General features: G+C 37.8%; 1 long non-coding RNA gene across 3 annotated transcripts; it reads left to right on the top strand.

Moving 5' to 3' along the window:
* Positions 1 to 13,980: 13,980 nt before the first annotated feature.
* On the top strand, positions 13,981 to 17,538 carry LOC118910293 (uncharacterized). 3 transcript variants are annotated; one of them, XR_005023888.2, is made up of 4 exons: positions 13,981 to 14,564; positions 14,721 to 14,851; positions 16,080 to 16,245; positions 17,206 to 17,538. It is a non-coding gene; the product is annotated as an uncharacterized LOC118910293 (long non-coding RNA). The 3 variants fall into 3 exon arrangements; XR_008992365.1 differs by lacking the exon at positions 17,206 to 17,538 and having other exon boundaries at positions 16,080 to 17,198; XR_008992366.1 differs by lacking the exon at positions 17,206 to 17,538 and having other exon boundaries at positions 14,721 to 14,835; positions 16,080 to 17,198.
* Positions 17,539 to 26,256: the final 8,718 nt, after the last annotated feature.

Consider the following 26,256-nt stretch of genomic DNA (forward strand, 5'->3'; position numbering starts at 1 on the left):
GTTGCATTTAGTTTGATTTGTAGGAATTGGAATAGTAACACTCTAAAAATGCATATTAAAATACTTCTGCTTATCTCTAACATCATTATTTCTAAAAGCGAATAATTTAGATAGAAAAGTAATTTGATAAAAATAATTGGTTCGGGCGAAATAGGACTCACATTCTTCTGCCAGAAAATCATTCAGCAGCTACTCTAACTTCTGTGGTACTTCATTAGATGCAATTCTCATTCATCTTAAAGTCTTAAGAAAAAATCACATTCTTTATTTTAAAAATGATTTTTTTTAAGTAAACAGATACAGAAGTAAATAAAATCTCTAACAGAATTTACTAGCTGTTATTCAGTTCTTTTAAAATTTTCCTAAGGGACAGGAATGTTATATGTTTGGTTTCAGGACAAAGGCACCTTTTTAAATGAAGAGCTTTAAGAAAATCTATAAAGAAGTTTAATAGAAAGTAGGCTAACTAATCTTTTGGTTGTGAAAACTATGTAGATTATGAACTTAAGAAATTATGTCTAATGAACTTTAGAATATAAAGCCAGTCTTCTATAAAGAGTATCTTTTAAAAAAATAAAAACAATTACGAGCAGCTTCTGGAATTCACTTTGGGTAACATGTCCAGGGGACACATTCTTTCACTGGTTTTCTATGGAAGAGATAATTTAACTTGAGAGTTAAGAAAACTTATGTAACTTCAGAATGTTTCCAGGTAGTGGTTTTATGCAGGACCAGTGTTATGCATTTAAAAACACAAACAAGAACAAAAACCTTAAGAGTCATACAACATTAATTAACTCATTTAGCAAGTATAGATTATTGTTATAACTATTAATATTTTGCTTGAAAAATTACCAAGGTATACAGTTCAGGAATTAAAACAATTCATGTTCTTAGCAATATTATAAAGTGTTCAGTTAATAGTTTAGTAATTAATTAAAAGCCCCCTGTATGTGATCATTAATATTCATTTTTATTTTTTGAGACTTATTTGTATTTAAAGCTTTCAGATAATTAAATGCTTTCATCTGCACATTGTGTTAAAGTTAAAAAATCAGTTGTAAACTGGATGAATTTATTTGGGTGTTCACATTGATGTTGCTATTTAATAGAAATAAAGTTTTCTAAATTTAACAAGGCCATTGTTATTTTGCCCAAGATGCAAATATTTTGTTAAAATGTATTATTTGATTATGAAAATGATTTCATAGATATTACAACTTTTCACTCTTGACTACTATAAATTTTTAATTTCTTTAAAGATATACATATTATTTATTTTTAGTAAATATGTTTAGAATTCAAATTTGCTCTAATGAAAGAGAGTTTAATATCTTCAAAAGGATAGTGAACTATTTACTTGGCTTCAATTTATCTGTCTGATTTTGATTTGACAGAACTAACTAGTAAAAATTAACCAAAACCAGAAATCAACTGAGAGAATAGACAAGGAAAAAGGAAGAACTTCAGGAAATGATATTTTCCCATCAGTGGATAGGCATGCATACATTAAAGACATAAAAGGCAGCAGGAGGAGAAACAAAAGCTGTATACTAAGGATCCTGCAAGTCTGAATCAACTAAATGGAAAAAAATGAAATCATTCTGCTTAAACTTGTTCACTAATAAAAGGAGAATCGCTTTTGTTAAATATGCTTGGTGTGATTATCAAGCAAATTTTTTTCTCCCAGACATCTATGAATAAAACATGCGTTTGAGCATTAGGTAAACAAACAATAAATGGATGAGTACAGTTGCGACATAATAACATTTTATTTAGAAAACATATATAATCATATTTGTATTGGCAATCTAAATTTAATGACTTCTTTCAGCAAAATTAAAGTGCCTTACAAATAACATCTTATGCAAAGGATTGCTTATTATTTGCCCATTTTTTCTATTTTTTCAAAGAAATAGATTTTTTTAGGTCTTTGCTGAACCATATATAAACCAGATGAAGCATGGTTTTTCAGAAAAAAGTTTTCAAAAATCATCTTAATTTTAGGTTAGAAATGTTGTAAAAATAAATTTTAAAATACATTTCTGGGACAGAAGGCAAAAATGTTCTCAAGTCTGGGATAGCTGAGGCAGATTTGAACAAGGCTCTATGTGTAGCTGAATAAACCATTCTTTGGCTTATTAGCCATTTCATTAACACGACATCTTCTTCTGTAAACTACGGATCAGAAGAAAACATTTACAATAAGGAAAGCAAACAACAGAGTGAAGTTCTTTTGTTGGTGTTTCATAAAACTGTTAACAGAAAATGGAGGGAAGAACTCTCTTTAGACGGTATCACTTAATTAAGTAAAGCATCCTAATCAGAGTCCCCTCCAATTGTAATGACTGTAGGGAGTCAAGTACATTTCTGTCTATATTAGAGTATCTAACTGCAATGATTTATTGATATTTATTTTAGAAGTGCAACACAAAAGCAATAAAACAGAAGAAGCAGGGAGAGTGGGAACACGTCATTGCTTACTGCACGTACAACCAGAGCACCTCAACAAAATGCCTTGTTTTTCTTGCAGGAGTTTGTCTTTCTAAAATCAGAACACACCTTTAGATGAGAACATTCCTTTCCTGCATTCGGCTTGTCCACATATTCACTGTGATGTTTCTTTGTCCACTGGGTGAATCATTGATTCACTTTCTTCACTGCAAGAATCACCACAAATGACTGAATGAGCACCTGCTGTTTTCTGCAGTGACATTACTGGATTGCATTCCACACTGATTTTAGTCTTAAAATACAGCTTCTCTGTGTGGGAGAGAGATTTGAGGAAGGAGAGCAAATACACGTATAGGCAGACAGACATTGGCTGCCCTCCAAGCTGTGCACAGCATAAACCTGTTTATCTGCCTCATCTCACAAATCTCAAAAACATGTGAATAATCAGGCTAGCAACTGGATAAGTGATTCACACTAGGGAATCTTACCAATATTCTGATGAGAGGGTACTATGATGCTAAGAAGTTGGGGCAAATAGACTAGTATTGTAGAAACGGCACATAATAAAGTTGATTAGTGGTTCAAAGGAGAAAATATTCTATACCAAAATGAATCTGAAGAGGTATCCCAACCCTGTAGAATTTAGATATTTATGTGCAAGTCCTCTGGAGAAATGAATTAAAAAATATACACTCACCTACACCATTCCAATAATTGGGGCTAATGTGCATTTGGACTTCATGTTAGGTGTCAAGATAATTTATTTCTGGATACTTAGATCTAGCTACTGGAAGCCAATACCTAAGACCCTAAGTTACACCAACACATATATCTGAAATTAAATTACCAAACATGCTTAGAACCTATTCATTTTGTGGAAGCAAACTTTTCTTAGAAAGTTATATTCATTTTTATAACCAAAGATGAATTGCTTGGTAATAAGTGAATTAGGTAAGCAAAGATAAAATTATTACTATGTTTCTGCTTTCTTAAGTTTTTTCTTAATTTCTGTTATTCCTCATTTGCTGATCTTTAAAACCCCTTTTCTTTATTTCAATGGGTATTGTGCTTTGGCATTTTGTTGGAAAATGGAAAATGTGCAACGTTTTGGGGGAGAACCTCAAAAGTATGCTTTGGTTCTGAAGATCTCTTAAGACTATTTATGAATTTCAGGCTTGGATTAATTCCATCTACTAGACCTGGTAACAGGAAGATGAAATATCTACCTGCTTGGTATGTCAATTAGCTTCTAGTATAGACCTACCATTTTACTACTGAGAAAATATAGGTTTCTCTACACTTGCAAGCACAAAATACAACTCCAGAGAGAAGAGGAATCATACAAGACATTTAAAGTAACATTGTATACCCTGCAACTTTTTCTTTGTTTTGTAGAAAGGCAAATTGCTAAAACCTTTTGAGGCTAGAAAATTTTGTTAGATTAGTAACTAAAGACATCATCAGTTTAGCAAAAGGAAGTCTCAGAAAAGGTAGGTGACCTGCAAACTGATGTTCCAAATGAAATTTTGCTGCATTCAAGCTTATTGATTAAATCTTTGCCTCAAGAGAACCTATGCTTGAGTCTATTGTCCATTAATTGTATCTACCAAAATTTTTCTTGCCTTAACATATTCTCATCTTCTTGCTTCTTGTCTCAGGTTCTCTTTCTTCACTATCAGCCACAGAGACTGAATAGCTCCAATTATTAGGATGTGAAAACCCAGTACCTACCATTTTGTGTAGTTCTGCCCTGAGCAGTCTCTCCTTTAGCAAAAGAACACTTGCATAATATGGGAGCATCTTTTCTTCACTTCTCCCTGACCTTGTAAAATATGGTACAAAGTTTTTTGACTTTTAAGTCTATTGCATGGGAAATCTTGCTGGAAACACAAGATAAAAACTAAAATTCATTCCTTGAAATACGTGTACAGGTAAGTGTCAAGGGGAAGCTTGTGGGTGGTCATATTAAAATTATTGACCACCTCATCAACAGTCTGAAGGCTCAACACATTGATTTTGGTAATCACAGGAAATTTTACTTAGGTTTCTGTATGAGTTAGATTTTGAGTTAATGTCTGCAAAGCTGAAGTCAGTTCTGTGAGCCTCAATTAAGGTCAAACCACAGTTCTTCCACTCAGCCATAAAGAACCCTTTGGGAAGATTTTTTAAAGTAGTGGTTATTCCAAGTCAAAAATGATCACTAAACCCTATATAACCTATATGCCACAGGAACCTAAGAAATAACAGACTGACTGCAAGTGAACATTTTAATAATAAAAGCAATACAAACAGGTTATTAAGGAAAAACAACAGGTCCTTTGTTTTCACCTAGCGTCCTCAATCCTGTTCCCCAGTGGTAACCATTAATAATAGTTTGTTATTCATTTAAACATATTTTTTATTTGTATAGCTTATCTTCTTTTAAATCACAAATAAAATCCTACAATATTTTTACTGTTCTGAATTTGCTTTTATTTACTTAGCAATGTATTTGGCTATCATTCCATGCCCTACACACGGTCTGCCCTATAGCAGCTGCATAGGATATCAAATAATATGCTATTATGGATATAACCATCCCCATATTAATGACTATTTAGGTGACTTTTTTAGTCTTTTTGTTTTTTCAAATAATACTTTGGCAAACGAATGTATATTTTTGTGTACTTTTAAATATGTTTTTGTAGAATTAGTTGCCTGAAGTGAAATAGCTACATAAAAACACATTTACAGTTTTTGAATGATATTACTACATTACTGATAAAACCAAAAGGGTTGCACTATTTTACCTTTCACTGAGTTTTTGAGAGGCAGGGATTTTTTAAAAGGGCCGAGATGAGTTGTGTGTGTGACATATCTGGTTGCCATTCAATCTCTTCAAACTTGGCTAAACTGGGATGGTTAGTGATGACCTAGTGGAGAGAGGTAATACGCCCATGGCTTATGTGCTAGGACAGCAGTGACAGCTGGGAAGGCGGCAGCCCTGCCTGGTGAGGGTAAGAGCTGGGAAGTATGGCTGCCATTGGTTCAGGACCAGGTCTGAGTGTTCACCAAGGTTCCTTGCTAGCAGCCTGCCTGACAAGTGTCGGGGCTGCAGAATCAGGAGCCACTCACACAGGCAGTGGTGAGAATGGAGATGAAGGTGAATTAGGACCATGTTACACACACACACACAAGCACTTGCATAATCTCCCTTTCTGCTTAGATTCTAACCCAGGTATGCATTTACTTTTACTACCTAGCTTGGGCCAGACTTCTAAGGAAATGCTGTTCTCTGTCACTCCTGGCAATTCTTCATCAGGTACATGCCCTTCAGGCTTCCTCTTCATTTTACCACTCAGCTTCTTTCTGTGTGAATAACCCAGAAAATTTACACGACATTGACCCAGTCCCTGGATCTGAAGAGTCATCCTCATCCTTGAAACTTCTACTCCTTATTCAATATTTTCATTTGGCCTAACATTTTATGAGTCCCATTTTCATCCTTAAATAGAAACTCAGAAGTGCCTCTTAATCTCCACCCTAGATCTCAGCCTTTTAAGTTGAGGGGTTACTTTCACATTCTCAAGGTTATAGTTACACCAGGAAGTTTATTTTGTATTCAGCATTAACATGCTAGGTGCTACGGTAGGGGCTGTGAATACAAAGATGAAAGAAACACAGTTCATGCCTTCTAGAATCTTGTAAAATGGTGAGGAGACAGTCAGACAGTTCTAACTAAAATACAGGCCACTCTTTGATAAGTGTCAAAACAAAGATATTTGATCAAAATTCTGTAAGTCCCACTTCTGGAAATGTATCCTGCAGATATACTTGTACATGTACAAAAGGATACATGGACCAGTTGTTCACTGCAGCAGTATGTATGATGGTAAGGGTTTTTTAACTTCCTCAGTGTCTGTTGACAAAAATACTTTAGATGGTATATTAAACATTCTCTATGTACTAATATGGAGTGATCTCTGGGATCTATTTTTGTATGGAAAAAGCAAGCTGCAGAACATGTATAAGATATGCTGCCTTCTGTATAAGAAATGGAGGAAAAGAAGAATATGTATTAGCATTTGCCTGTATATACATAAAGACATTGGAAAACGCCACAAGAAACCAATTCTAGTGCTAACTGATAAGGAGCATTAGGGGCTAGTGGGGTAGATGGGAAAAGGGGGTGAAATATAGTGTACCTTCATGTCATTTCAGTTTTTGAACCATGTGAATATATTATCTAAAAAATCACATTAAATAAATTTGAATTATAAAATTTCCCCTTTCAAAACTTTGCATTCTCTGAGGTATTTTCAAGTGCTTAGCTATATTTACCTGGGATAAAGAACATTACATGGGACAGGACATGGAGGCTCTGAACAGGAGAAAGAAGCCTTATTGACCACTGGATTTTTCTTAACACATTCTTAAATCCACTATTACATGGAAATGCTTTTGAGCAGAGCTAGGAGGAAGAATACTGTTTCCTACAAAGTTTTCAGAGGTGGAATTTCTTATAAAAGGACATATATAACACTTGGGAACAATTTCAGGAGTAGATTTCATCCTTTAAACTTCCTACTGGCAAGGCTATTTAGAGTGGCTTCCTCGGGTTTCTCATGATGGCTTTGTAGGAAAGACATGATTTTTTAAAAATTAAAGTATCATATATACAATCTTTCGACAGTTTCAAATACAAAACACAGTGGTTCAACATTCACCCATATTATCAAGTCCTCAGTCCCTCCATTGCAGTCACTGTCCATCAACGTATTAAGATGTTATAGTCATTAGTTGTATTCTCCGTGCTGTACTGCCTTCCCTGTGACCCACCTATATTGTGATTGAGAATGATTGTGTTATTGTGCCCATTGATCCCCTTCTCCCTGCCAACCTCCCAACCCCTCCCCTTTGGTAACCACTAGTCCCTTCTTGGTGTCTATGAGTCTACTGCTACTTTGTTCCTTCTCTTTTGCTTGTTTTTATATTCCACACATGAGTGAAATCATTTGGTATCTGCCTCTCTCTCTGCCTGGCTTACTTTGCTGAGCATAATACCCCCTAGATCCATCCATGTTGTTGCAAATGGCAGGATTTAGGAAAGGCATGATTTGCCCGTACCTTGAGATGACCTGTTTTAAGTCATGAAATTCAGCAATGTGAAAATGTCTCTTCTTTAAGCTTTAAATCAAGGTCTTATGCTGAGTTTCAAATAGGAGAGATTAGCTGCCTTGGGACAGAAATGCTACTTTTCTTTGATCAGGATGTGGCTCCATAAATTTCCCAGAACACCACATTAAGGTGATTTGGGGAAAGGTAGTGGAATAGAATTAGATCTTGAGAATTCTCTGGTCACTTTCATGAACTGAGATTATGAAGTTGTAAAAGAAGGAGATAGAGAATAAGTAATTTGTGAGAAAAAATGTTGATGATGGTTTCATGATTCTAAAAGAGAGTGTTGGAAGACTGTTCAAGAGGGATATAATCATCAAACAAGACGCTCAGGGGCAGAAGAGGCCTCTGGTGGGCAAGGGGAATTTTGCTTCCCTGTACACTTCTGCACGAAGCTCCTCACTACTACAGCTGCTACCAGTACTGCCCCTCTTGTCAGCTCAGTTTAGCCATTTTTGTCCCCATGACTAAACCCGACGGACATGCCCTGCTTAAGAAGCTGGTGGCAAGTGGGTAGAAACATGGAGGTGGTCCGGCATGAAGGCAGGTGACTCACCACCTTCCATTCACCAGTTTCTTTAAATACTACCCCCTCCTCATACCATTTAGTCCCTCAGCTGGTCTCAAATCAGTCCTGTGGAAAAGGGTCTGAAAAATCTTGTTTATTTAGGAACGAGACTTTCAGATATTATCAAGTGGCCCTATAGCTTATCTAGCCTAAACCTAGTATCAGTTTCTTTTTTGAAGTACCAGTGAGTCTTCATTTATATGTGACTCCCACACAAATGTGAACATGTTAAGCAAGCTATTTCCAGCAATTAGAGCCACTTGTTACATAACATCAGTAAGAGGGACTCAGGTGAGAAACAACTCTGATTATAGGTATTTAGCCCAAATGTACATCAGTTGTAACTCTTTAAATGTATTTCTTTTAGCAGCTAATTGAAATACTTTATCAGTGAAAGTCTTGACACAACAGTTATACAAACATACCTGTAAGAATATGAGAAATTAAATAAGACATAATATACACCTTAACAAAACGATGGCTTAATTTGTACTCCCTTTGTAATTCTAACTAAATATTGTGGTGAGTAGTTCTTACTTTAAACCCTGAGTAAATGGGCATTTATTACACACAATATGAAAATACCTCAGGAGGCTTGTGATTAACGCCATGGTATTCAGGCACAGTTTACAGAGACTTTCAATCAAAAACAAAAGGCCCAAGCAGATGATGAAACACATGGAAAAGATATATGTGTACAACCAAGGACATATATTTAGAGTTGCTCATACCAGCTCAGTTTTAGCCCTTGGCTTGCTACAACAGTCCCTCAACACGTATTCCCTGCACCTGGCCTAAGACTGCCCGATGGATTCGCCTCTAGGGTAGGCCTGCCAGATGAAATACAGGAGGCCTGGTTAAATTTAATTTCAGACAAACAATAAATAATTTTAGTATAAATATGTCCCAAATATTGCATGCAACATACTTAGGCAGACATATACCTTAACTGTGCTTATTCTCTGAGGCAAGATGACTCACAGATTTGAAACCGCCATAGCCAAAATTTCAATCTAGCCCCATAGTCTGGTTCTCTTAATGGATACTGCTTCACCTTCTATTACTGCTCATAGAGCCCTTTATTCATAATGCATATTTTCAAGGAATTCTTTAAACGTTAGTTATTAAAGGGAGACATTAGCTGATTCAGACTGAGCCGTCAGGGCACTGGAGGCTAACTCTGACTGAAAAGTATTTATCCTTATTTAATTTTGCTCCAGTTTTTACTACACAACAAATGTATATGTGTTATAGAAAACTAGAGAATGTAGATAAGCACAAAAGAGAACAAACATAACAGTCACCCCAAACTCCATCACTCCAGAAATTTGGAATGCTCATGGGGTGTCAATTGCTCTGGGTCCTAAATGTGTCATGAGTGCTGTGAGGGATCAGATTTCATCTGCCTCTGTCTGATCCTGAGGGGCTACTATGATGTTCGGCCTGAAGGTATTCCTCAACAGACGCATTTCAGCCAAGGCTTTAAAGTGGCATAGTGAGCATAATCCCACTAATAGAAATCCTGCAGTGATATGACAGGATAGAAATTAAGCCATGGATTTTAAATTTTCACCTCTAATACCTTCTATAATTCCCTTCACAGAACTCCCTAAGTTCTGAACAAAATACAATTTTTTTCCCCCAGGGAAATTCAGAATATAAATTAGTGCTAAAAGTCTTTGTCCCAAGGGTTCACCAAATCCTGAGCTCCATCTCTTATAAGATCTCAAATGGCTTTTCTTTCATGTCTAATTTCAACACTTGATCTTGAAAGTAAATGAGATGGAGTCCCAGCTCTGGGCTAAAGGTGCCTCCACTTTCAGAATTCAGAAGCATCTGACCTTACCTGAGGGACTGACAAGAGGTGAGTCAGGTGGGACTAGCGGGGCCCAGCTACACACCTGAGTTGAGTTGTCAGAGCAGTTACTCCAAGCACCTCAGGCTCAGTTGCATTTGCCCCTGGCCCACATTTCTATGGATTTGATCCCAGGATGAGAGTGGACTGTGAATAAAAAACAGAAGAGCCATCTTCACAATCTCCTTCTGGCTTCGGCAAGTCAGCCAATACAACTCTGGCAAATCCTATGTGAAGAATAAACTGAAAGAGACATTCTCCTCCGCTGAGCCCCAGGCTACTGAGCCGCACTGGCCTGTGTTCTGGGGTTGGGTGGCAGTAGCCAGCATTCCAGCAGAGGCAATGCCAGGAGGTGAGGTGGCTGGTGCCTGTGCAGAAGGCAGTGGTTCCCAGAGAGGCAAGGCATGGTGGAGCCCTGAAGTGCAAGGGACCCACAGGGTGACAGCAGGATTCTAGTCAATGGTAGATATGGCTGTACCTGCAGGATGCAGTGGTACCTAGCAGGGCAAGAAAGCATGGAAGTGGCACCTTCCACAAGAACTATCACCAAGTACATATGAAGTGCAGTCCACGAGGTGTGTGTGTGTGTGTGTGTGTGTGTGTGTGTGTGTGTACTCACAGTGATAAAATGATGGCCCTTTCCTGGTATTTGACTAAGCTGCTTCTGAATGAAGGCCTTCCTCTGGTTTCCTGGCATACTTGTATTGGGCTTCGGCATCTCCACCTGCCCCTCCAGTACGTCTGGGCTAATGGTACTATTTATTTCATTGTGTTGTTAGGAGGACTCAATGGTGTAACACTGGGAAAGCAGCTAGTGCAGCACACAGTAAGGCCTCCTCAGGATCAGTGACATCTAAATGCACTTCCCAAACAGACCCCGCTGCCTCTTAGTGTGCCACCAGAGGGATTCAGGCTTAAATTGTGACTCACCGTTTACTAGTTACATATGTCCTTGGTCAAATTAATTAGCTTCTGGGCAATGGGAATGAGTTCCACGGATATGGGGTGCACTGTGTGCCAGACATTTTGCCAGGTGCTGCTGGCCCACGGATGAGCAGCTCCAACATCACTTCAGCCTGCAAAGCCCTCAGCACCCAGGGTCAGGGGTGGTGGGTGAGTCACAGGCAATTAAATAGGCAAAAAATAACAGAGTGCTGTAAGGATAGCACACTTATCCAATTTGAGCTGGACCAGTAGTTAATAGACTAATCAAACAAGTCAGTAGAAAAATCACAAAAAATGTCCTCTTAATGTTAAATGTTAATGTAAAATGTTAAATGTTCTGTTTCAACTTAAGCAGGTGAGGGGTTGCCAGGGACAGGGGAGGAGGAATGACGAGTGATTACTTAGAGGGTGCAGTGTGTTCTGGGTGATGAGGAAGTTTGGAAACCAGAGAGGTGGCGGTTGCACAATACTGTGAATACACTAACTGCTGCTGAATTGTAACTTCAAAATTGTTAACTGCATGTCATGTGAATTTCACCTCAATTTAAAAAATCATATAAGTGTACATTATTTTGTCAATCTTTTGATGTAGGGCTGAAGACTTTCCTTTAAGTATGTGTCTAATAATTGAAGTCCCAGGTCATCTTTCTGGCATAAACCATCCCCCATAATATATATATTTTGACTTTCAGTTGCAATTTCTTTAAATTGGGACAAGGAGATTGCCTGAAAATCTCAGATTTTTAGATTTATTTAGGTTCATCCCTGTTTAGATTTAAGATCTTTTCCCATTTACTGCTTTTACATTAATGCATAATGTGACAGTTTTTTTAGTAGCTCACACATCTTTCTATAGTATTTTTCATAGAAACAACTTTCCTTCTGTACTCACATTTTATGAAATTACATAATATTTCACTAAAAAACATAGTTGTAAGAGCAAGTAGAACTAGCATAAAGTAAGTTTAGAACAACCATGTGTGACTCTTGTTAGGCATACAGTTCAATTAAGCTAATGGAAGCAGAAGTAAGGTGGATGTACTCGAGAGGAGTTTCCCACCCTGAGCACTGGTGAGGCCAGGGCTGGAGTTACTGTGTGTTACCAGGGAAATGATGTGTATCAAATTGGTTAAGTGGAAGTCAGTTTGGAGAGGACTGACAGTACAATGGATGTCCATAAGGAGGATATTTAACCCGGACCTGGAGAAGTCACCATAAGCTGAGGCATAAAGGTTTGGAAGGACCTAACCAGAAGAAAATTCAGGAGATGGTCTTTCAGGCGCTGGAAACATCCAGGGAGGGAAGAGAACACCTACAATGCAGGAGCAGCAAGAAGTATGGCTGGTCTGTGGTGTGCACCATCAGGTGTGTTGAAGATGAAGCTTGAAGAGGATCTTGCAAACCACATTAAGAAGTTTAGATTTGATCTTAGGGACAGTAAAAATACATGAAAAATGTAAGGAGTGGACAGCCATAATTACCCTTGCACTTTAGAAAGATCCCTGGGACTGCATTCCAGGGGATAGATTAGAGATGGTGGTGGGGCAGGGGTGGGATAGGAATTGGGGGAGGGACGGTGGGGATCTGCACTAAATGCAGGGCTTCATGGGTGAGGGAGAGAGGAAAGACTTGGTTAAAGCCCAAAGGTTTCTAGCTTTGGTGGTAGTGCTAGTCACTAACAGAGAACACGGAACAAGAGTAGGATTGGTACATGTTTGGAAAGATGAGTACAGTTTGGAATATCCATTCGGTAGCTAGACACGTGACTCTGAAACTGAGTTGCAGAGATTAAATGTGGCCAAAAAAGTCAAGTAAAGTAAGGAATGGAAAGTATGTAATTATTTTCAGTGGCAAGGCGTCCTCTAGTGACTGGTGAAAGCAGTTTTAGAAAGAAGGTGGGCACAGGGGCCTGATGATAGTGGGTTAAGGAGTGTATAGGGATAAGGAAACCACTGTGTGTGGTAGATAATTTAGAGAATTTGGGCTTTAAAGGAGAGGACAGAGTGAGGGAATTCAGTAAGCTGCAAGATGAGTAGGGAATGAAGAACACACTTAAATGTTGCAGAAATAAGTCAGAAGAAATAAGTCAGTAGGCTCTCTTCTCCCAGTGGCCTTGTTCTAATGCTTATCTTTAATTATTAAAAACAGTTAATAGGGTTAATGCTTTGCCCACTGCTTGTGTACAGTAGGTATTCAAACAATGTTTCCCTTTACTTAGTTCCTGTTTCTTCATTGCTTATCTCTAAGCCATTTCTCTGCCATCCCTTTCCCCCTCACACACACCTTTTTTAGCATTTTGGTATATTTCTTGCCTATATTTCTATGCTTTAGAAAAACATGGTTGAAAATACACTGCCTGTATCTTTTTTACTTGCTATTTTAATGTATTTCCCTGTTAATATCATTAACTATTATTTTTTATTTACTGCTACATATCCCACCTTACAGATGTACAAAGCTACACTTGGCCATTTTGCCATAGTTAGGCCTGTAGGTGCTCATGTGTTTACAAATAAATCTTTGTTCATATTGCTAATTATTTCCCCACATTAGTCTTCTAGAAGTGGGATTATAATGGTAAACATGTTAGGAGGAATTAGAAAGCTAGTTTCACATTAAGGATTGGAAGTAATAGTGCTGTTTCTTACCAGCACAGTACTAATTTTTCAAGTCCCATTGATATTTTACAAAAAAGAATGACTGTATGAATCATTCATTTTTTCAATTTCTAAGCAGCACTATCTGCTTAGTCTTAAAAATATTAATCATCTCATTGTTTATAAGGTTACTCACTGTTTGAAGACAACTACTTAGGTTTCATCCCTGCATCCTAAAGCTTTACATTCCAAGAAAGACATACTGATGCAGGCATGCATGCTTGAGATTCACCAGAAGCAGACAAAAACTGTTAAAACTGTCCCATAGGTGGACCTTCAAATGAGTCTAGGGCAATCACATTGCAAGGATCAGGACCAAAGTACATTTATTACATAGACAGCGGGGACCAGCTAGGACATCCAGCCTTCAACTGGGCCAAATGTAAAGAACACATATTTGGTCTGCTTATTCCCTCTGAAAGCCTCTGCTGTAGTCTATTTCCTTCCAGTGCATGGTAACAAGTGGCTGCTCTCAGAAAAGTACTGTGACTACTGCCTACTAGGTTCTTTAATTTCCTTCCCCCTTTCTCTCTCGATCCACCTTCCCCATATGACCTTGTTCCCTAGCCCTGCCTCAAGTCCCAGACTAACCCAGCCCTCAGTCAGCAAGGTGGTGGGTGACACTGGTTTGAAGATCTCCCTGGGTCTCCTCTAGCCAGTCAGACTGGTGGCGTGTTTGGAAACCACAGGCCCAGACCGTGGCTGTCAGACCTCCCGGACGCCATCTGCTGCCGGTCTATCATCATCATCCTCAGGTACTGCGCTCATCTGGCCGGGCTTCCACCTACCACCCTCTGCTGCAGCTGTCCCACAAGCGAGAGTGCCGCCTCCTGACACCACGAGAGAGCCTATCTGGATTCCAGGAACAAATCCATCCTTGTCTGCCTCCTTCCCACAGAAGATAAACATTAATGGCATTATAACATTGGTAAATAATATTAAGTAACAACAAATATTCAGTGAGTTCTTACTATTATTAATTTAATTGCTATAACTTACTCCTCAAGAGAGCTGATGACCCATGAGGACAAACATGTTAGCAAGTTATTACTGGCACTAAAACTGATATCCCCTGTCAACCCAGAACAGGCCTAAGGGAGAGAGAAAACCAGAAAGCCTGCCTGTCTCACTGCCTCCATGCCCAGCCCATGAACAGCGCTTGCCCTGCTGTGTCTAGCGAGCCACCCACAAAGAAGGAGGTCGGCAGAAGTGAAGGTGTTGTCTTAAGAATATTCTTTATAAAAAAGACACTGACTTCATTCTTGGGCAGATTCTCTTCCTGTGAAGTATCTAGTCCCTCTGCCTGATTCTCTTGTTCTTCCTGAGTCCGATCTGTATCCATTTTACTGTGTTTCAGCTATGAAGTTAGTAGAAGGAACTATTTAAAAAGAACTTTAAATAGCTTTTTTCCCCTTTATTGACTTCATGCTAGTAGGAACCTAGGTCTGAACATCATTTTTTTTTATTATCTGGGTACTGCAGTCATCCACACTAGCTCTTTTCCCACTGACTGAGAGTTGATTATCATCAAATATCCATCCACTGAAAATGAGTTATAAGTTATGGCAGGTGTCTGGTGAATAATACCAATGCAGTTTATTTTACTGTTTACTCTTTCATCTTAGAGTGATCAGCTAGCAAAATGAAAATTATGGATTGGTATCTTTCGTTTGTAAGACTTCTGTCCCATCCATATTAGATTTAAATGTTATTTTCAAATTTATTTTACTAATTATATTTTCTGTACATGAGTCACACAATCATGTCCTTTGCTCATTTATCCACTGGGGGAGTGGTAGTGTTCACAAGTATGTTTGAATAAATTTTCACATGCTTAGAGATGATAAGTATTTTCCATTGTGGTGAATATTTTTCCTTTGTATTTATTGTTAGTTATTTTTATTGCTGAGAAGTTAAACATTTTTTGTAACTATTTCACAATTTTATTTCATTTTTAATTTTCCATTTTGTTCCAATAATAGGAAAATTATCACCTTAAAGTGGGACTAAAAACCCTATTTTTCCCTTAGGGTTCCATTCCTACCATCTTTGAAATCTTGTACTGACATTCTTGGGCTGCAGAGCTTAGGCCCCACAGCTCTTTAAATTATTTCTACAAAAGCTGAACATGTGTATGACTTCAACAGTGCAATTACCTGCAGGGTCCATTTTCCATGGATTTGTAACTATTTCCCATGTTGTCTGATGTCTAAGAGGTCTATAGCTTACTCCATTCATACCTAAGTTGATACCAAGAGTCACTCACTCATTCATCTATTCATTCATTTATGTGTGGCATACAGACTCTAGGGTAGCCTCAATGAGCCCTTCTTCCTGGTGTTCATCCTTGAGTGTGGTTGGCTCCTAACAAATAGAATATGGTAAAAGTGATTCGATGTCTGTCCTGTGATGTGTTACATAATAAAAGACTATCCCTCTGAAGATTCATCCTAGAGACTATCCTTGCTGGCTTGATGAACTAAGCAGCCATGTTTGGGAAGCTCATATTGTGAGGAACTATGGGAAGCCCCCACTCCCAGCCCTTCATCCCAGGAAGAAGCTGGGATCCTTGGTCTTAGAGCCACAAGAAAATGAACTCTACCAAGAATGTGAGTGAGCTTGGAAGGGATTTTTTCTCCAGTTAAGCGTCTAGAGAAGAGTACAGTCCAGCTGATACCTTGACTGCAGTCTTGTGAGACTCTAAGTAGGGGGATCATCTAAGCCTTGCCTACACCTGCAGAAATTGTGAGATAATAAATGGGTGTTTTCAACCACTAATTATGTGGCAATTTGTTATGCAGCCATAGAAAAAAAATGAATACTCTGCTATGCTCAATGCCATATATGTGATTCTCTCACTTAGTGCTTGAAGTAACCCCAAGAACCTAATACTAATATCCCCATGTTACAGATAAAGCAACTGAGGCTCAGGAGTTGAACTCCAGAACATTCTGCTCTCAACCACTGTACTATCATAGTACTATTACATACTATCATTTCATTTTACTGTAGTTCATTATTTCATGGATTCTAGTTTATCATGGTTTAAAATTTATCTCCTGAATATACCAACTATTTTTAGGAAATGTCCTATTAGGCATACCTAGTACACAAAGGAGATGATTTTATGAATTCAACATTACAAGGAACTTCCCTATAATTCATTTTTGATGTATTTTTACCACATATCTCACAGAAATATTAGACTCATGAATAGGAAAGTTTCTCTTTTGTGTAAAATAGTGATGGGCTTTGAACTATTTAGAAGGGAGAAAAATTGTGGCTGTTGATTTGGAATTAGAATACTCAAGTAAACATCAGTTAGAATGTGCTGGCTATGGAGTCTGTCTTTAACTTCACTGCAAGAATAAAATACTTCATCTTGTTTCCTAATTTCCCCATTTCTAATCAGGTAGAAGGAAAAATTAGGAAGTGGAGAGATTTAGAAATGTTTTTCCCCCCTTACAACTAAAGTCCTATTTGGTTTAGTGTTCTGAGTAGCTGAGATGGAATTATGACCCCACTACTCTATCTTCTAATGAGAATTCTTTCTATTCTGCATTTATCAGATGTTAATTATTCATACTGCATGGATTTTGGATTCAGAGATTCGCCTGCAATATTTGGAATATCAGTGGAGGTCTACATCAACACAAAATTTATACAGCAGCTGGTGCTAGTCAAAGCTAATGATGGAATTTCAGTTTAATAAAAAGACCCCCAACTGAGCACACCATCTTGAAGAAAGTATACTTATCAAACAGCTTTCAATCACTTCAAGAGGGACGCCTTAATTGGGAAGAGGAAGATCTGCAGAGTAGTCTGTCATCGTGCCGATTCCAGATCAATAACTGCATGTATGCTCTTTGATATACACAGCTTTTACTTTATATTGAATAATCACATCCACCTCCTCTTCATTTGGATAAAGAGATCTTTTTTTCATTTAACAGTGTGAAACAATATCTCCTAATTCACATCTGTGTCTTCATCATAAACAACAAAATTTAGACTTGTGATAAGAAAGGTCCATATTGTTTTTATAACATGAAAACAGTACCCTTGAAATTTTTCTATTTTCAAAAATGATTTTGTTGAAGAAAATTGTATAAGTAAAATTGAATTATGGTAGTTTAACTACAAGAATAATATGCTAAGTAATGATGATCTGGATTCATATACACTTATTTTGGAGAGGATTGTACAGTCATCTACCAATAAGAATGAAAAAGAAAATGGATTCACTTTTGGAAGGAATTGAAATACCAAAGAAGAATGTGACTCAGTCAATCAAGTACTGGTTTCCTTATTTGTTAAAAGGAGATATTCATTAAACTGGTGGCTTTCAAACTGTTTGTAGATTATTAGTCTCCTTGGTACATCGGAGGCATTATGGACAGGCAGGGCAGGTGGAGGGCACAGAGAGGGTGGTGGGGCAGAGCCCAATGTGGAGGTCAAGGCAAAGCTTGAGTGTGGGGTTGGGGGACTCTCTGGCTCCCGCTCTCACTTCAACCAGGGCAGGTCTCTTCCTTTCCTTTCCCTTCCCTTCCCTTAACCTCCCTTCCCTTCCTTTCTTTCCCTCCCTTTCTTTTTTTTCTAGGTAAGATTTCTTCTTCTTTTTCTTTTTTTGAAAAACAGGGTTCTGCTGCTAAAATGGAGTTTAAAAATCACTGGGCTTGACAATTCTAAGTCTACTTCCTTCTATGAATTCCTTCCTTCTGGCAATTCTTCAATTACTGTTAGGATTTCAAGGTATAGGAACAAAATAGCAAAGGAGATTGAAAATCTTTAAGAATAAACAATAAATATCTATCTTGTTACACAGATAACTAACAGGTAACTACAACTCATAAAATTGTAGTTCTGCTAAGAGGCAAAGCTGTGGGTGAAACGGTATCTTGCAGACCCCTACAGAGATATGGAACTATGGGTAACATGTCTAGTTTTTTTTCAGAGTAACTATACAGAGCAAAGCCATGCTTATTTAATGCACTAGATGATGTTTGGGCAGAGTGACAGAATTATGGCCTAATTTTTAAAAACCAAGCCTCTTGGATTTAGAGAATCACATAGTGTAAGACTGGTGGGATAATCTGAGATCATTTCCCTCACTTTATATATTCAGTCATCCATTAAGTCAATACATTTTTATTGAATTTGAGTGTGTTTTAGCTACTATACTAGATGTGGGAGTTAGAGTATATTGTTCCTATCCATACAGAAATTATATTTTAGTGGAGGAAATAGCAATTAAACAAATAATCATACACATAAGCATATACTTAAAAAATTTTTGTAAGTGCTATTAAGCAAAAGAGCAGAGTTCTCAGAGATCTCTGAGATCACATGTTAGAGAATACATGAGAGCAGGAGGCTGTAGAGAGAGAAAGTGATTTGCCTCAACTCACTGAGCCAAGCCCTGAAGAGCTGGCTCTAGTATCAGCTGCTGTTCTGTCTGTCTCACCAGCTTGGCTGTGGGAGTTTAGGCCAATAGCACAAACTAAGTGATGGAAATCAGAAATCTGGGAGCTCATTTCCTGGCTTCACTACTTCAAAATGCTGGGCAGCCTTGAGAGATACCTAAATATCTGGACTACGAATGGAAACTTCACATTTGTGAGAACTGTTTTCTTCATTGGTTAAAGTCTCCCTGCTTGCAATATGCTTGGCTAGAGGCTGAAAATGGTTTTCAGAGAAAGCAAGGTTCATGATTAAAGAAAAGCAATTGCTTAGCATATACAGCAAGACTACTAATTAAAACATACAGGCTGCAACCAGGTTCAACAGCTTTGTTGAGTCTACTTTGCTGTGAAACAAATGGTTTTATTTCCATAGAAGGCCCAGTCCAAAATGTACATCAATTCCCATGACAAATTTTTCCTCAGATATGTTTGCCAGACCTGTCAGCTAGAAGAAAACCCAAGTTAAACCATCATTATTACAATTATTAGCAAACAGCAACTATAATGAACCCATTCTCTAATTTGAAGAATGAGCCAGTTGGGATAGTCTTCAGCACATATGGAGAGAAAGGAATTTGAGGATATTTTCTCTGGAAAGAACCTGAAGAGTAGGGATGGGGTGAGTGTGGTTGATAGTAGATCCATATACTTTGGAGATCCCACAAACACACAGTTAAATGGCGTCCTTTCATGAACATTGAGAAGATCTGCTTGCCCACATTGATGCTGTCTGTCTCCGGGAACCACCTGCCATCAGACAGTAGGTAACTTTTTAAGCCCTTCCTAGTATTTGATGGGATAAGTAATTGACTTCCCTCAATCTAAAGCCTGTCATAGTCAAGTACCATTAATTTGGAATGTTTCATTTGTCTTTATTTTGATCAAATTTATATTTTATTATATTTAGAAATTATTTCCACATATACACTGTACATAAATCTTTGTATTAGTGAATAAATGGGATTATGGTAATACAAATTGGGGTTTTCTGTGCAGACTATATTTTTCCTTTTTCCTTTTGTAATCCTCCTCCCCCCTCATTTTTTTTCCTGCTGCTCTCACCCCCACAATTCATGTTATCAAACTAGATTGTGTCTCTGCATATTTTTATCCATGCACATATATCCCTATGTAAGCAAATATATTTGTACATAAAAGTATATATATATCCCATGCATAGGTTTCTTAGGGGCAATTTTTTAGAAAAATAGGATCATATTATTTATCTTTTTCTTATATTTGTCTTTTTCACCAGGAAATACTTCAGGAGAATGGCTCCAAGTCAAATGGTATATATAGTTCTGCTTCATTTTCTATTACTTCTATGGTGTAGATGTGCCAAGATTTACTTTGTGCTCAGTTTTCTGCTATTTTGAACAATGCTGTGATTGACTTCCTTGTACATGTGTCTTTGTGTACAGGGACTTTTATTCTTTTAGGGTAACTTTCCAGAAGTGAGAATTCTGAGACAAAGGATGTGGCTATTTAATGTTAACAAATGTTGCCAGATTGTTTTCTAGAAAATATTGTAACGATTCTCATTTCCACCAGCAATAATGGAAGCACCATTTCTCCCTGGATCCATAGCAAAATGGATGTTATTACTTTTTTGTGGCCTAGCATATGATCTATTCTTGAAAATGTTCCATGTGCACTTGAGAAGAATGTGTACCCTGTTGCTTTTGGAGTGTTCCGTAGATGTCTGTTAGGTCCGTCTATTCTAATATGTTGTTCAGTGCCTCTGTCTCTTTACTTACTTTCTGTCCTTTGGAGTGAGTGGTGTGTTGAAGTTTCCTAAAATGAATGCATTGCATTCTATTTCCCCCTTTAATTTTGTTAGTATTTGTTTCATATATGTAGGTGATCCTGTGTTGGGTGCATAGATATTTATAATAGTTATATCCTCTTGTTGGACTGACCCCTTTAACATTATGTAATGTCCTTATTTGTCTCTTGTTACTTTCTTTGTTTTGAAGTCTATTTTGTCTGATACAAGTACTGCAACTCCTGCTTTTTTCTCACTATTAGTTGCATGAAATATATTTTTCCATCCCTTTTACTTTCAGTCTGTGTATGTCTTTGGGTTTGAAGTGAGTCTCTTGTAGGCAGCATATAGATGGGTCTGTTTTTTTATCCATTCAATAACTCTATGTCTTTTGATTGGTGCATTCAGACCATTTACATTTAGGGTGATTATCAATAGGTATGTACTTATTGCCTTTGCAGGCTTTAGATTTGTGGTTACCAAAGTTTCAAGGGTAATTCCCTTACTATCTAACAGTCTAATTTAACTCACCTCATATGTTATTACAAACAACCTAAATGGTTTTTTTCTCCTCCTTTTTCTTCCTCCTCCATTCTTTGTATGTTATGAATCATATTCTGTACTCTTTGTCTTTGTCTCTTCTTTGGGTGACATCTATTTAGCCATAAGAATACTTCCATCTATAGGAGTCCCTCCAAAATGCACTGTAGTGGTGGTTTGTGGGACGTAAATTCTCTCAGCTTTTGCTTATCTGAAAATTGTTTAATCCCTCCTTCAAATTTAAATGGTAACCTTGCTGGGTAGAGTATTCTTGGTTCCATGCCCTTCTGCTTCATTGCATTAAATACATCATGCCACTCCCTTCTGGCCTGTAGGGTTTCTGTTGAGAAGTCTGATGATAATAGCCTGATGGGTTTTCCTTTGTATGTGATCTTTTTTCTTTCTCTAGCTGCTTTTAAAAGTCTGTCTTTATCCTTGATCTTTGCCATTTTAATTATTATATGTCTTAATGTGTCTTCCTTGGGTCCTTTGTGTTGGCAGATCTGTGCACCTCCATGGCTTGAGAGACTATCTCCTTCTCCAGATTGGGGAAGTTTTCAGCAATTACCTTCTCAATGACACTTTCTATCCCTTTTTCTCTCTCTTCTTCTTCTGGTACCCCTATAATGCAAATATTGTTCCGTTTGGATTGGTCACATAGTTTCTCTTAATATTCTTTCATTTTTAGAGATTCTTTTTTCTCTCTGTGCCTCAGCTTCTTTGTATTTCTCTTCTCTAATTTCTATTCCATTTACCATCTCTTCTACTACATCTAATCTGCTTTTAAATCCCTCCACTGTATGTTTCATATCAGATATGGAATATCTTAATGATTGAATCTTCAACTGAATTTTGTTCCTGAGTTCTTGAATATTTTTCTGTACCTCCATAAGCATGTTTATAATTTTTGTTTTGAACTCTCAGGAAGATTGGTGAGTTCAGTTTCATTTGGCCCTTTTTCTGGGGTTTGTGAGATTTTTGTCTGAACCATATTTTGACGTTTCATATTTCTGTGTGGTGTCCACTAGTGCCCAGAAGCTCCAGTTTCTGGAGATGCTCAGCCCCTAGAGTGAGGTTGGGGGTCATAGGGGAGCAGAGCTGGTGCCTGGGGGGAGGAAAGACCTGTTTCCTGATTCCGGGCTGCAGTGCCTGTCTCCAGTATCAGAGCCAGTGGGCTGAGCAAACAGGTGTAAGCCTCTGTGCTTGGCGTTTCTAGCTGTTGTGGGTGGGACTTCCCTATGACTGGCCTGATGCCAGCGCAGTGACTGCCGGTTTGCAAGCCAGTGCCGGCAGGCTAGGAGGGAGGCACAGCAGGCTGCATGTCACAGTAGGGGTCTTGGAGCTGGGCAGCCAGCCAGGGGGATGGAGTGCCTGAAGCTCTTCAAAGTTCCCAACCTGCTGGGCAGAGCATGCCCAGACAACCTTGCCCAGCTCTCCCCTCCCCTGCGCAGCAAGCTCCATGCAAACCCCGCCCCTTCAGCAGCCCTCTTGCTGCTAGGAAGCCTCTCAGACTGCCTGCCTTTCCTCTGTCACAGAGCGGCCAGGTGTGGATCCCATCCTCCACAAACGGCCAGAATGTCAGTCTCGCAAGCACTCTGCCTGTCCAAGCTCCCCAAAGTCTAGAGCACCACACAATATAGGTTTCTGCTCACAAAGCAAATCTCCAGGGCTAGGTGTTCAGCAGTCCCAACTTCCACCCCCTCCCTGCTCCGTTTCTCTTCCTCCCACCAGTGAGCTGAGGTGGAGGAAGGGTTCAGGTCCCGCTAGATTAAGGCTTTGGTACATTACTCTGTTTCGTGAGGTCTGCTCCATTCCTGAGGTCTGTGTGCAGTCTGGTTCAGCCTTCTTTCTTGTTGCTGTTTTAGGATTAGTTGTATTAGTTAACTATATTTTCATACTATTTGTGGTTTTGGAAGGAATTCTCCATCTCACCTCTCAAGCCACCATCTTGAATCTCCCCCACCAATTGTCAGATGTTATTACTTTTTTATTTTTGCCAGACTGATGGATTTAAACCTTATTGTTGCCTTATTTTCCACCTCTGTATTAGTGAGTCTAAATATCTTTTTGCAAATTTGCAGGCCATCTGGTTTTACTCCTTTCTGTTGATTTTGGATTGCATTTTAGAAGAGCTCTTTGTATAATAATATTGTATTTTTCATCTATTCTAAAGTTTTTTCTAAATTTCTCACCTGTTTATTTTTGTTATCATTTGAAATACATATATTTTAAGATAGCTAAAAATGTACATATTTTCTTTTATAGCTTGTAGGTTTACCGCCTTAGTTATGGAAATCTCCCCATACATGTACATTCTTGCATTTTTATCCATTTTTGTGTCTAGGTTTTTGACCCATCTGAAATTATTTTTGTATATGAGTTCAGCTTAATTTTTCTATACCATTTTAAAACAATCCACCCTTTCCCACTGAATTGGACTATCACGTTCATCATGTATTAAATTCTCATATATATTGAGATCTATTTCTGGATTCTATGTCCTGCTGTACTTATTTGTCTATTCCTGTGCAAATACCTGATTTGTTTTTAGTATCCTTATGAGATCTGATATTTGAAAAAGCATGTCACTCTTAATTTCTCTTGTTTTCTTTATATTTAAAATAGTATTGGTATTTTCTTTACATTTGTCTTTTGTATATTCAAATATACATTTTACATTTGTCAGAATTCTCACTCTTGGAAAGTTATTCTATAAAAATAAAAGCTCCAGGACACAAAAGAAGCTTTAGGAGCCAGTATATGATTGGCCAGTATATCATCTTCTTTTCCTATCTTGTGATGGCAGAAGCACTTTTTGAGATGAAACTTCTTTCAGCCTGTGTTCCTAATTGACAACAATGAGCTGAGCCACCCTCATGATCCATGCTGGATATGTAGAATGAGTGAGAAATAAACTTTGGTTATGTCAAGTCACAGAGATTGTGGGGTTATTTGTTACTGTGGTATCATCTAGCTCATTCTTACTGATGGGACTGTTGTGAGGCTCAAGTCAGATAATACATATAAAAACATGTATTCCAGAGTAACTTGGAACTAAGTTATAGATCAGTAAATACTAACAATATAATTAAAATTATTAGCAAATAGTAACTATAATGAAGCTACTGTCTTGTCTGGACATAGGGTTTTCTGGCCATATGGTTTAATTTCAGGTGATTAGGAAGATATATGTACCAGAAGAAATATATACCTTGCCTGCTCCACACTGTAGTTAAAAGTTTAATGACTATTAAAATGCAAACTATTTCACACTGATAAGATCATAATCCATTAATATAAGGAAGGAAACTTAGAACATATTTGAATATAATGATTTATATCATGATTGCATACTGGTGGCCCACTGCACCAAACCCAGGCCATAGATGTGTTTTGCTTTGATCACAGTATTTTCAAATTACTGAATCATACACATACACTCTCTCTCTCTTTGGTTTCTCTTGGAAAATCTGGAAGACCTTGCAATGGAGGTTATGTTTCTGCATGATCCAAATCTGAATCCCAGAGCTGAATAACTATCTAGTTCACCAGTGCCCGCCCTACCCCCTGCCACCTTGTTTTCTTATACCCAGTCCACGTTGCCCATTTGCAAATCCACATACACTGTGTATGAATGTGTGACCCCTGGACATTTATAATGAGTGAAAATATGATTATTTCTTGTAGGGTATAATGAGCTCTAGACAACATACTAGAATGGAAAAAAAACTGAGGTACTGATGTGGAAGCCATTTGGTATCTTTTTGATAGAACTGGTTAGTGGAGGAAGAGACATTTCTCTTTCTGCAGAAAAGACTAAGAATAAATCTTTGATACCTCAGTAGCAATTTTCATCATTAAATCAGTTCCAGACCACATGGGATAATTAATTCTCTCAGTCCTCTCATAGGGTGAGATTTTCAGAAATACCATTAGTCAGAAAATGAATCTAGGAAAACATTTGCAAAATCTCATTACCTTGGAAGAATCTTAATACAACAAGTTACTGAACTGTCAATAAAGCCTGCAGACTATACATCCCCCATATTGTTCACTTATGAAGGGGAATCTAACACAGAAAAAGGATTGGATAGAAAGGTCTAGAATCTAGATTGTTCAGTGTATATATAATTCCCATGCAATTGCTTGAGCATTATCTAAACTCCTTTACATTCATATCCCTTAAAATCCCTCTTATGTTAATCACATTCATCATTTTGGTTCCATGTCATTAAAAGTGAAAACATTTTCATGCCACTACCCCCTTACAGTCTGCTAACTGACCCAGTTTTTAAAGACAGATTCTCCCAGCAAAAATAAGCTTCTTGTTACATGTGCAACCAATAAAAAACAAATAGCCTGTAAATTTAATGTAACCTTACTGCAGAATTCCATGGTACCAATCACCCTTTTATTAATGTCCTAATTTAATTCAAGGTATTAGAAACCAAGGTGAGATCAAATATTGTCCCAAAGTAATGACTTGTCTTCTGAACTTTGGGAAGTTGGTTCGAGAATGGGACATCCTTGGATCTTTAATGATGTACCTTTTTCTGTTTGCTGATTTTCTAAAGGTCATAAAGAGTTGTTTGAGGAAGAAATGAATATGGAATATCTGGTTTTAGATGCTCCAAACCTCAAATTTATCTTATCAGTAAAATGTCACTTCAGTTCTGCATTTTTGTTAGACAGGAAAGAGGTAAAAATTTAAAAAGGCCCGAAGTAACCTCGTGGGTTGAAAAGAGACCTTCTCAAATCAGAGATGAGGACTTTTCCACCTGCATTTTTCAAACACAGACTTTTTAAAAACTTAACTTAATTTCAAAACCTTGAATACCTTAGCAAATGGTATT

Source organism: Manis pentadactyla, chromosome 11 (genome assembly GCF_030020395.1).
Source record: "Manis pentadactyla isolate mManPen7 chromosome 11, mManPen7.hap1, whole genome shotgun sequence".
NCBI lineage: Eukaryota > Metazoa > Chordata > Mammalia > Pholidota > Manidae > Manis > Manis pentadactyla.